Genomic DNA, 9,218 nt, shown 5'->3' with positions numbered 1-9,218 from the left:
TATTTTTTAAAACTACAAAACTCCATCTATAAGTTAATTTCAAAATTAACTTAACATGAAACTACTAATACAAAACCAAAAAGCAAATCACACAAGTCATTCAGAACCAATTATAGGACTTTGAGCAAGGCTGAAGCAACCCATGGAACTGACAACCTGTATGTTCCTAAAAATTTGAGTTAAGAGCTAACAAAGTCTACTGTACTCTTAGGTTAGTTAATTCAAGGAAGTAAATACTGCTCACTTGTCTTTCATAAGCATTTCTTTTTTTTCTTTTAATTGGTTATGACTATTCATGAGATACAGAGATAATTGTCACCCCTCATGACCAAGAGTGAAGGCCAGATTCATACTGGCAGCATTCCCATTACCACAAATCGCATTTGTACCCCATGTCCCCCACCAGTTATCCCCAACCTCTTTCCCCATCCTCCCCCCCCGACTCCACTTTGTGTCCCTTGGGATGTTCTCTCCCTCTGCAAGTCCAATACACCACTGTGGTCTTTCTTTCTTTCCTTCTTTCTCTCTTTGCTCCCACATATGAGTGAGCACATGAGGTATTATCCTTCTGTGCTTTGCTTATTTCACTCAGCATAAGTTTCTCCAGGCTCATCCATGTTGTTGCAAATGGGAGAATTCATTTTTTTTTTATGGCAGAGTACTATTCCATGGTGTATATATACCACAGTTTCCTTATCCAATCATCTGTCGATGGACATTTAAGTTGGTTCCATGTCTTGTCTGTTGTAAACAAAGTTACAATGACCATGAGAGTGTGGGTATCTCTTTGACATGATCATTTCCATTCCTCTGGGTATATACCCAGAATAGGGATTGATTGCTGGATCATATGGAAGATCTATCTGTAGTTGTTTGAGAAACCTCCAGACTGTTTTCTATAGTGGTCGTACTAATTTACAGTCCCACCAACAGTGCAGAAGCATTTCCTTCTCTCCACACCCTCGCCAGCATTTTTTATTCACCATCTTTTTGATTATAGTCAGTCTAACTGGGCTGAGGTGGTATTTCAATGTAGTTTTAATTTGCATTTCCCTGATGACTAGTGATGTTGAGCATTTTTCATGTACCTGTTGGCTATTTGTATGTCTTCCTTTGAAAAATGTCTATTTAGCTCCTTTGCACATTTTTTAATTGGGTTATTTGGTTTTTTTACCGTGTAATTGCTTGAGTTCCTTGTATATTATGGATATTAATCCCTTGCCAGATGCATAGTTAGAAAAAATTTTCTCCCACTCTGTAGGTTGTCTCTTCACTCTGTTGATTGTTTCTCTTGCAATGCAGAAGCTTTTTAGGTTGATACAGTCCCATTTGTTCATTTTTTCTTTTGCTTCTTGTGCTTTCAGGCTCCTAAGTATAAGACCTGAAACTGTAAAATTACTAAGAGAAAATATAGGTGAAATACTTCAGGAACTAGGTTTGGGCACCTCTTCAAGGCTCCACCTTTCAATTATCGTAATAGGATTTTCCACCCTCTTAATAGTCACAGAGTGGGCCAAGTTTCTAATACTAAAAACTTGGGGGACATGAATCAAGCTTCAGTGAGTTTGGGGGGACATAATTCAATCCACTACAATTTTGTTGATGTGATGTATCACATTTATTGACTTTCGGATGTTGAACCATCTTTGCATCCCTGGGATGAATCCCATTTGATCATGGTGTATAATTTTTTTTTTTTTTTGATGTGTTGCTGTATTCTATTTGCTAATATTTTGTTGAGGTTTTTTGCATCTATATTCATCAAAGATATTGACCTATAGTTTTCTTTCTTTGTTGTATCTTTGTCTGGTTTTGGTGTTAGGATCATGCTGGCCTCAAAGAATGAGTTTGGGAGAATGGTCTGTGTTTCAATTTTTTGGAATAGTTAAAGAAGAGTTGGTAATAATTCCTCTTTAAAAATTTAAAACCATCTGATCCTGAGATTTTCTTTTTTGGGAGACTGCTGATTACTGCTTCAATCTCATTGACTGTTATTGGTCTGTTCAGGTTTTCTATTTCTTCTTGGTTCAGTCTTGGTAGTTTGTATGTATCAAGAGATTTATCTGTTTCCTCCAGGTAAAGTGCCATGAAAAACAATTTTATTGTATAATGTCAAATTACTAATTACCCTGATTTGAGTGTCACATATTGCACACAAGTATTGATATTCAGCTCTGTATTCCACAGATATGTACCATCAACTATGTTTCAATAATAACAGTAGTAATAAAAACCCCAAAACTAGAAAGGATGTTTTAGATTGTTTTTTATTTTTTCATTTTGCTTATTTGTATTTCCTGTTTATACATAAAATGTAGGTAAAAACTAATACATTATAAATTTTCAACCTTTTAGACTTTCAAAACATTTTCACAAGGAACGTTTTAAAAATTTTTTAATTGACACGTTATAGTTATACATACAATAACTATAAGTTATGTATAGTTATGTATAGTTATGTAAAGTTATGGGATACAATCTGATGTTTCAATATATACATATGTTGTATAATAATTGGGTTAGGGTAGTTAATTTATCAATCACCTCATGCATTTATCATTTCTTTTTGAGAAAACATTCAAAAGCCTCTCACGTCTTATCATTTGATCTTTATAATAATCCCATGGGAGAGTGCATATATTAATAGTATTATCTCCTTTCATTACAAATAAGATAACTGAGGCCCAGAGAAATTGTATAAGTTTTAGTTACATGGACAATTAGCAATGGAGCAGAAATGTATCCTACTTCTTGTGATTGAACTCACACCTCTTATTAACATCCTATTTAAAATAGAACAAACAAAACTCATCCCTATGCCAAAACTCTGGACTCATTTCTTTGTCCCCCTAAGTTGTGTGGACTGTCTACACTTAAAGCTTCACATACTATTGACTCTTAATCCCTCATTTTACTGAAACTATTTTCTTCATGGTTATCACTGATTTTCAAATACTCTCATTCAAGCACCTAATGTTATTCTTTATTTACCTTGAATATACCTTTCTTTCCGTTCCTGTCTATATCTGTCATCTATCTATCTATCCATGCTACCTTATTTTCCCAAACAGTGTACTACTCTATTTCTTCTGTCTCTCTCAGATTCTTCTTAGTTTTCTTCACTAGCCATATTAGAAAGCAAAACTATTACCTATCTCTAAGAGTAGACCTCCATAAAACAAGGAAGAAGCCCAGGAGAAACCAGGCACAATCTTTCTGTTGTTCTTTCCCAGTGAAGTTTCGTGGGATGTGCTTCATTCTCCCAGCAATAATGTGTGACAGCACGTGCAGTGTTGCCAACCCGTGAAGCTCACTCAAGTCATGACGTCCAGGATTTTTATAAGGGGGAAGTCACAAAGGCATGCAACTTCTATGTTACAGACTATAGCTACTCAGATTCCAGACCCCCAGACTAAAAACACGCATTCACCGTTAAGTCACCATTAGAACAAACTAATTGATCAGATTGCTAATGCATAGCCAAAGTCCTCAGACATACAAAAACACTTTTATCCAGCAAAATATACCAAGTGCTTAGAGGTCATCCCCCAGGAGCTGGCCAAGGGCCAGTCGGGAAGACAGGCATTTTTTGGAATGTGTAGTGTTTGAGCACCTTAACCTACTGATTAACACTTTCACGTATCTCACTCATAGATACTACTGTCTTTCTTATGTGTTAAACTCTTCTGTGGTTTGAATATGTCCCCCAAAATGCGTGTGTTGGAAACTTAATTCCCAGTGCAAACTGTGTTGGAGGTGAAGTCTAACTGGGAGATGTTTAGGTCATAAAGGCTCCATCCTCATGAGTGGATTAATGGCAATTATAAAAGGGCTTGAGGCTGGGAGTTTGAATTCCTGCTGTCTCTTTCTCACTCTGTCTCTCTCTTTGCCTTTCCACCATGGGATAAGGCAGCAAGAAGGCCCTCACAAGCTGCAGCCCTTCTGTCTTGGACTTCCAGCCTCCAAACCGTGAATCAAACAAACTTCTATTCCTTATAAATCACCCAATCCTCAGTATTTCATTATAGCAGCACAAAATGGACTAAGACAACCCTGGTTATGGCTGACTGAACCAAGGGTGGTACACCTATGCTAAGGGGAGTTTACATATAAGACAACTTGGAATATATAGAGGGATAAAAAAAAACTTGGGGTTTGAATTGGAGAGATCAGCATATAAATATCAACATATTTTTGTGTGTCCATGGGCAAGTTAGAATCTCTAATAAATATAGGCATTCAATAAGTATCAGTTCTCAACCTCTTTAATGATTATCAAATTCTCAAGTGTGATTCTCACTTTCGCATAGTTACTAGAGTGGCCCTTGCTGTCTCTTGCCTGTACTACTGCAACTGTTTCATAATTCATCTTCTTGACTCTAAACAGAACAGCTGTGTGCACAGCACTGTCCTTCCCACCTGGCCTGACACCTCAGCTCTAATTCATTCTTCATATGGCTGAACAAACTCCTTTGTTAAAAGGCATCTTTGAGCATTTTACTCTTCTTGTCAAAAACCTTTTATGATTCTCAGTTGCTCACAGATGAAAATCCCTCAGCCTGGCATTCAATTCCCTTCTTAATCTGTATCAAGCGTGCATTTCAGAATTTGTCTCTCTAGGGCCGAGCCCGTGGCGCACTCAGGAGAGTGCAGCGCTTGGGAGCACAGCAGCGCTCCCGCCGCGGGTTCGGATCCTACATAGGAATGGCCGGTGCGCTCACTGGCTGAGTGCCGGTCATAAAAAAAAAAAAAAAAAAAAAGACAAAAGACAAAAAAAAGACAGAATTTGTCTCTCTTTACTTTGCTTGTGATGTATATTTTATTTTGAAGTAATTTAAAAGATTTTACATAGGAAAAAACTATCAGCCTTTTCTGTTGTGGGTTATGGGTTGGATTTTTATTGTTTTTGACTTTATTGTGTTTGCTTTTTTTTTTTTTTTTAGTCTTATGTAGGAAGGTACTCTTCAACAAAGATTATGAATAGTCTTGAAAAAGTTTATGGGAGAATTCATATTATCTTTTAATTTCATTTTTCCACAAACCCCTTGAAATACCCTACTGTATAAACATGCCCTCCTAATTTTAAATACTTTCTATTAAAGTTTAAAATTTATATTATGGTTTGGATATTATAATATACCTGAAATTTATTTCAGGGTGTGTTTATTGATAGGCATATGACTTTGTTTTTCGTCATTTTTTCTAAAACCTTTTATTGAAATTCTTCACTATTCTGCAATACTACATGTATCATAAAATTAATTTCATGAATACATGGGTCTGCTTCTTTACATTGTTTTTATTAATATATTTACACATTTTAACACCAAAATCTCCCTTAAAATTTCTTGAATTTTATATATATTGGTATTTTGCATTTCAAATGCTCTGCCACTGTCTTTTGAAAAAAGATTTTTGACTCTTTTAGCAAACATTTTTCTCTGTATGATATTTAAAATAAGTTTAATCTATTCAATTAAAATACGTTAAGACTATATTTGGGATTACATCAATTTCATGCGTTATTTTATAGAGTGAGCATTAACATATTTTGCCTTTTTATACAGAAATATGGTATATGGTATGTCACTCTAGGTAATGAAATTTATGTTCTCTGTTAAAGTTGTATCATTTTACTCTTCTAGTTTTTTTTAAATGTATTCATTAGCTTTATCGTAAGATTCTTTTTTAAAATCAATTTTGTTTATTTGAGAATGAGATCCATGTAAATTATATCTTGCTGGTATATAGGAAAGCTATTGCTTTTTTCCACATAAATCTTGTATCAGAAATATTTCATCTGAGATTGCAACTATTTTTGGTTAGCATTAGATAAAAGACAATTTATTAGAATAATTTATTAGAAACCTTCAAAATCAGACTCAAGACAGCAGAATCTGCACACCTCTGAGTGTTAAGGCAGCAGGAGCAATTGCTGATCTTGTCATAGAAGATACTTTTGGAGTGGATAATTTTCAATTTATTTAGTTCTTGTTTTTTGATACGTATTTTTTGTGTGTATTTACAGTGTACAACATGTTTTTATATACACATACATAGTGAAGTGATTACTACAGTCAAACAAATTAATATATCCATTATCTCACAGTTATCTTTTTCTTTTTCCTGTGTGTGGTAAAAGCACCTAAAATAAACCCTCAGCAAATTTCCAGTGCACAATCTGATATTATTAATGATTGTCTTTCTTCATGCTGTGCTTTAGATCTCTACTCTATTCATTCAACATAATTGTGACTTTGTACCCTTTGACCTACTGAAACTCCCTCTTCTTTCTTCTCTCTGTTTCTATATGGCTTTTCTTTTTTTCCCATAAGATTTCACACATAAGAGAGATCATGCAGTAGTTTTCTCTCCGTGTCTGGTTTATCCACTTAGAACAACATCCTTCAGTTTCATACATGTTGTTGCAAATGGCAGCATTTCTCTCTCTTTTTTTTTTTTTAAGGCTGAAGAATATTTAAAATTGTGTGTGTGTGTGTGTGTGTGTGTGCGTGTGTGTGTGTGTATGTACATACCACGATTTGTTTATCCATTCATCTGTCTTCAGACACTTAGGTTGTTTCCATATCTTGGCTATTGTGTATAAAGCTGCAATGAACATAGGAGCTGTAGAGCTAGAGCTGAGTCTGAAGCTCACAGACCCCTCAAGCCCGTTCTCCAGACTGGGTCACAAACCTTTCACATGCCAGGCTGGGTCCCCAGACCCCTCACATGCTAGGCTGGTTCACCAGACCCCTCACACACAGGTCTATGAGCTAGGTAACCGGCAAAAAGATCCTTGGAGCTGTAGGTTTGAGAACATGGCTGCATGGCACAGCAGACGCCTGAGGCAGGTGCCAGCCAAGTTGTGGCGCCATGCATTCACACTAACTCCACCAACACACACAATTTGCTTACAAAAAATGTGCCACACCACCCCCAACCTGACCTAAGGTAAGGTGGCCTGATTAAATTATTCTATTTTCCCAACAATCCACCCCTTCAGGGTCCCTCGTCATACAATCTACACATTCAGAATATTCTGCCACGTTCCCCAAGTGAGGATAAATGACCCTTACATTTGCATAACCTATTATCCATTCAATATGCCTTAAGGCTTGTAGTTCTGTCCTTTTACCTATTAGCCACATATGTCAGGTTAGTAGTCACCATTGGTGTGATCTTCTATGGGAATCCTGCAGTCATAGTGATGGGCAGTTCAATGCACTTTCAGTAGGCCAACACACCAATCACACAACTCTGGTGCAGTGCCTGCAGCCAGAACACTTAACCAAGGCATCAGCTTCATCATTTCTTGGGCTGGCTAAAGGGAAGTGTCTTAGGACATGGAAAAGAGTTACTTCTTTCTCATGTCCCAATTCCCATATCTCTTGCCACATGGCTTGTCCCCACAGGGTTTGGTGGTCTACCATCCACCATTGATACTTCCAAGTAGAGATCCAAAGGGTTAAACCTTGGTACACAACTCAGCTGTCAGTACAGATGGTTAATGGCCTAGGCTCATTTTTTATCACCATCCATACTTCTCTCAATGCAGCCCATTGACTGCTTTGCCCTGTGCCATTTTCATACCATGTGGTACCTGTTAAGGGCTGGACAGCAACAGCTGTCCATGATGCTGAAGGTCCCATGCTAGAGCCATCTGTATACCAAGTTTACTCTATGACAGGTCCCTGTCTCTCATGGAAAGGTGTAGCCTCCACCTCCATGGGTACTGGTTGTGTCAAAGTTTCCTCCACAACCTCTACTGGGTGTAGCATGGTTTGCAACTCTTTGGACAGAGGACTCTCATTGACACAGTGCTCCTTTGTTCTATATATGCTCCCCATTTAGACAGAGAGGGAGTCTGAGCTACACCCATTTTAGGGTTGGTGGCCCACATGAGCAGCCAACCTATTATGGGGTATGTTGTCTTTACCAGGACTTTGGCAGTTCCTGTGATAGCTTCAGCAGCTATCAAGGCAGAATATACAGCTGCTAATTGCTTTTCTATTTGGGTATAATGCACTTCAGCACCCTTCCAGAGCTGAAACCAGAATCCTACAGGTGTGTGGAATCAGTCTTGTCTCCACCACAAACCCCATCCTAACCCCTCCTGGGTTATATGTACATCTAACTCATATGGCTTAGTGTGTTTGGCCACTTATAAAGCTTGTACTTGCTGTATTGCCCTTTTTGTAGCCTGATAAGCTTGTTTGACTTCCTCAGTCCAATCCCAGAGGGGTCCTTTCTTTGTCAATGTATGTAGTGGGCATACCATTTGGGCCATATGGGGTACAAAAGCTCTCCAATACCCCAAAAGTTACAAATATGTGTGTAGCTGAGCTACAGTTGTGGGTTGAAGGTATGCCTGTATCTATAATAGCTATTATAGCTTCCGGGATGACCCTCATTTTACCCAACCAGACCACTCCCAGAAATTTGACTGACAGCCCAGATCCTTGCACTTTGGCTGTGTTCATGGCCCACCCACATAGTTCCAAATGACTTAACAGTGTTGGAGCTGCCTGGGTTAAATCTGCAAGAGAATCAGAGGTTAGTAACATGTCATCAACATAGTGAAACATTGATAACCGTGCTGGGCCTAGTCCACTTGGCTAGGTCCCCAGTGACCAAACCATGACAGATGGTTGGGCTATGCAGATAACCTTGTGGCAATACTTGAAAGGTCCACAGTCTTCCTTCCCAGGTGAAGACAAACTGATCTTGGCTATCACTCAAGATCGGAATAGAGAAAAAAGCATTTGAAAAGTGCAGTACATAATAATAAGTTCCCAGCTGAGTCATCAACTGATCCATCAAGTCATGAACTGAAGGCACAGCTGCATGCAAAGGAGGCACTACTTTGTTCAGTTCTCAATAATCTACAGCCATTCTCTAGGTACCATCAGGCTTTTTTACTGACCGTACCGGAGCATTAAATGGGCTATGAGCCAGATGAATAATGCCAACTTTCTCTAATTCCAATATAGTGGCACTTATCTCTGCATGTCCTCCTGGTAGGTGATACTGCTTTACATTAACTACACGTCTTGGCTTGAGTAACACCTGTGGGTAATGTTTAGCATATCCTTGTAACACAGGCTTTACTGTCTGTATTTGCAGCTGAAACTCTCCAACTGCTGTTTGCAGGTGCAAACCATAAAGTACATCCATACCCAAGATGTATTCAGCTATGGGAGATATATATACAGTAT

This window comes from Cynocephalus volans, chromosome 2, assembly GCF_027409185.1.
Source record: "Cynocephalus volans isolate mCynVol1 chromosome 2, mCynVol1.pri, whole genome shotgun sequence".
Lineage (NCBI taxonomy): Eukaryota > Metazoa > Chordata > Mammalia > Dermoptera > Cynocephalidae > Cynocephalus > Cynocephalus volans.
Note: the sequence above shows the minus strand (reverse complement) of the source record.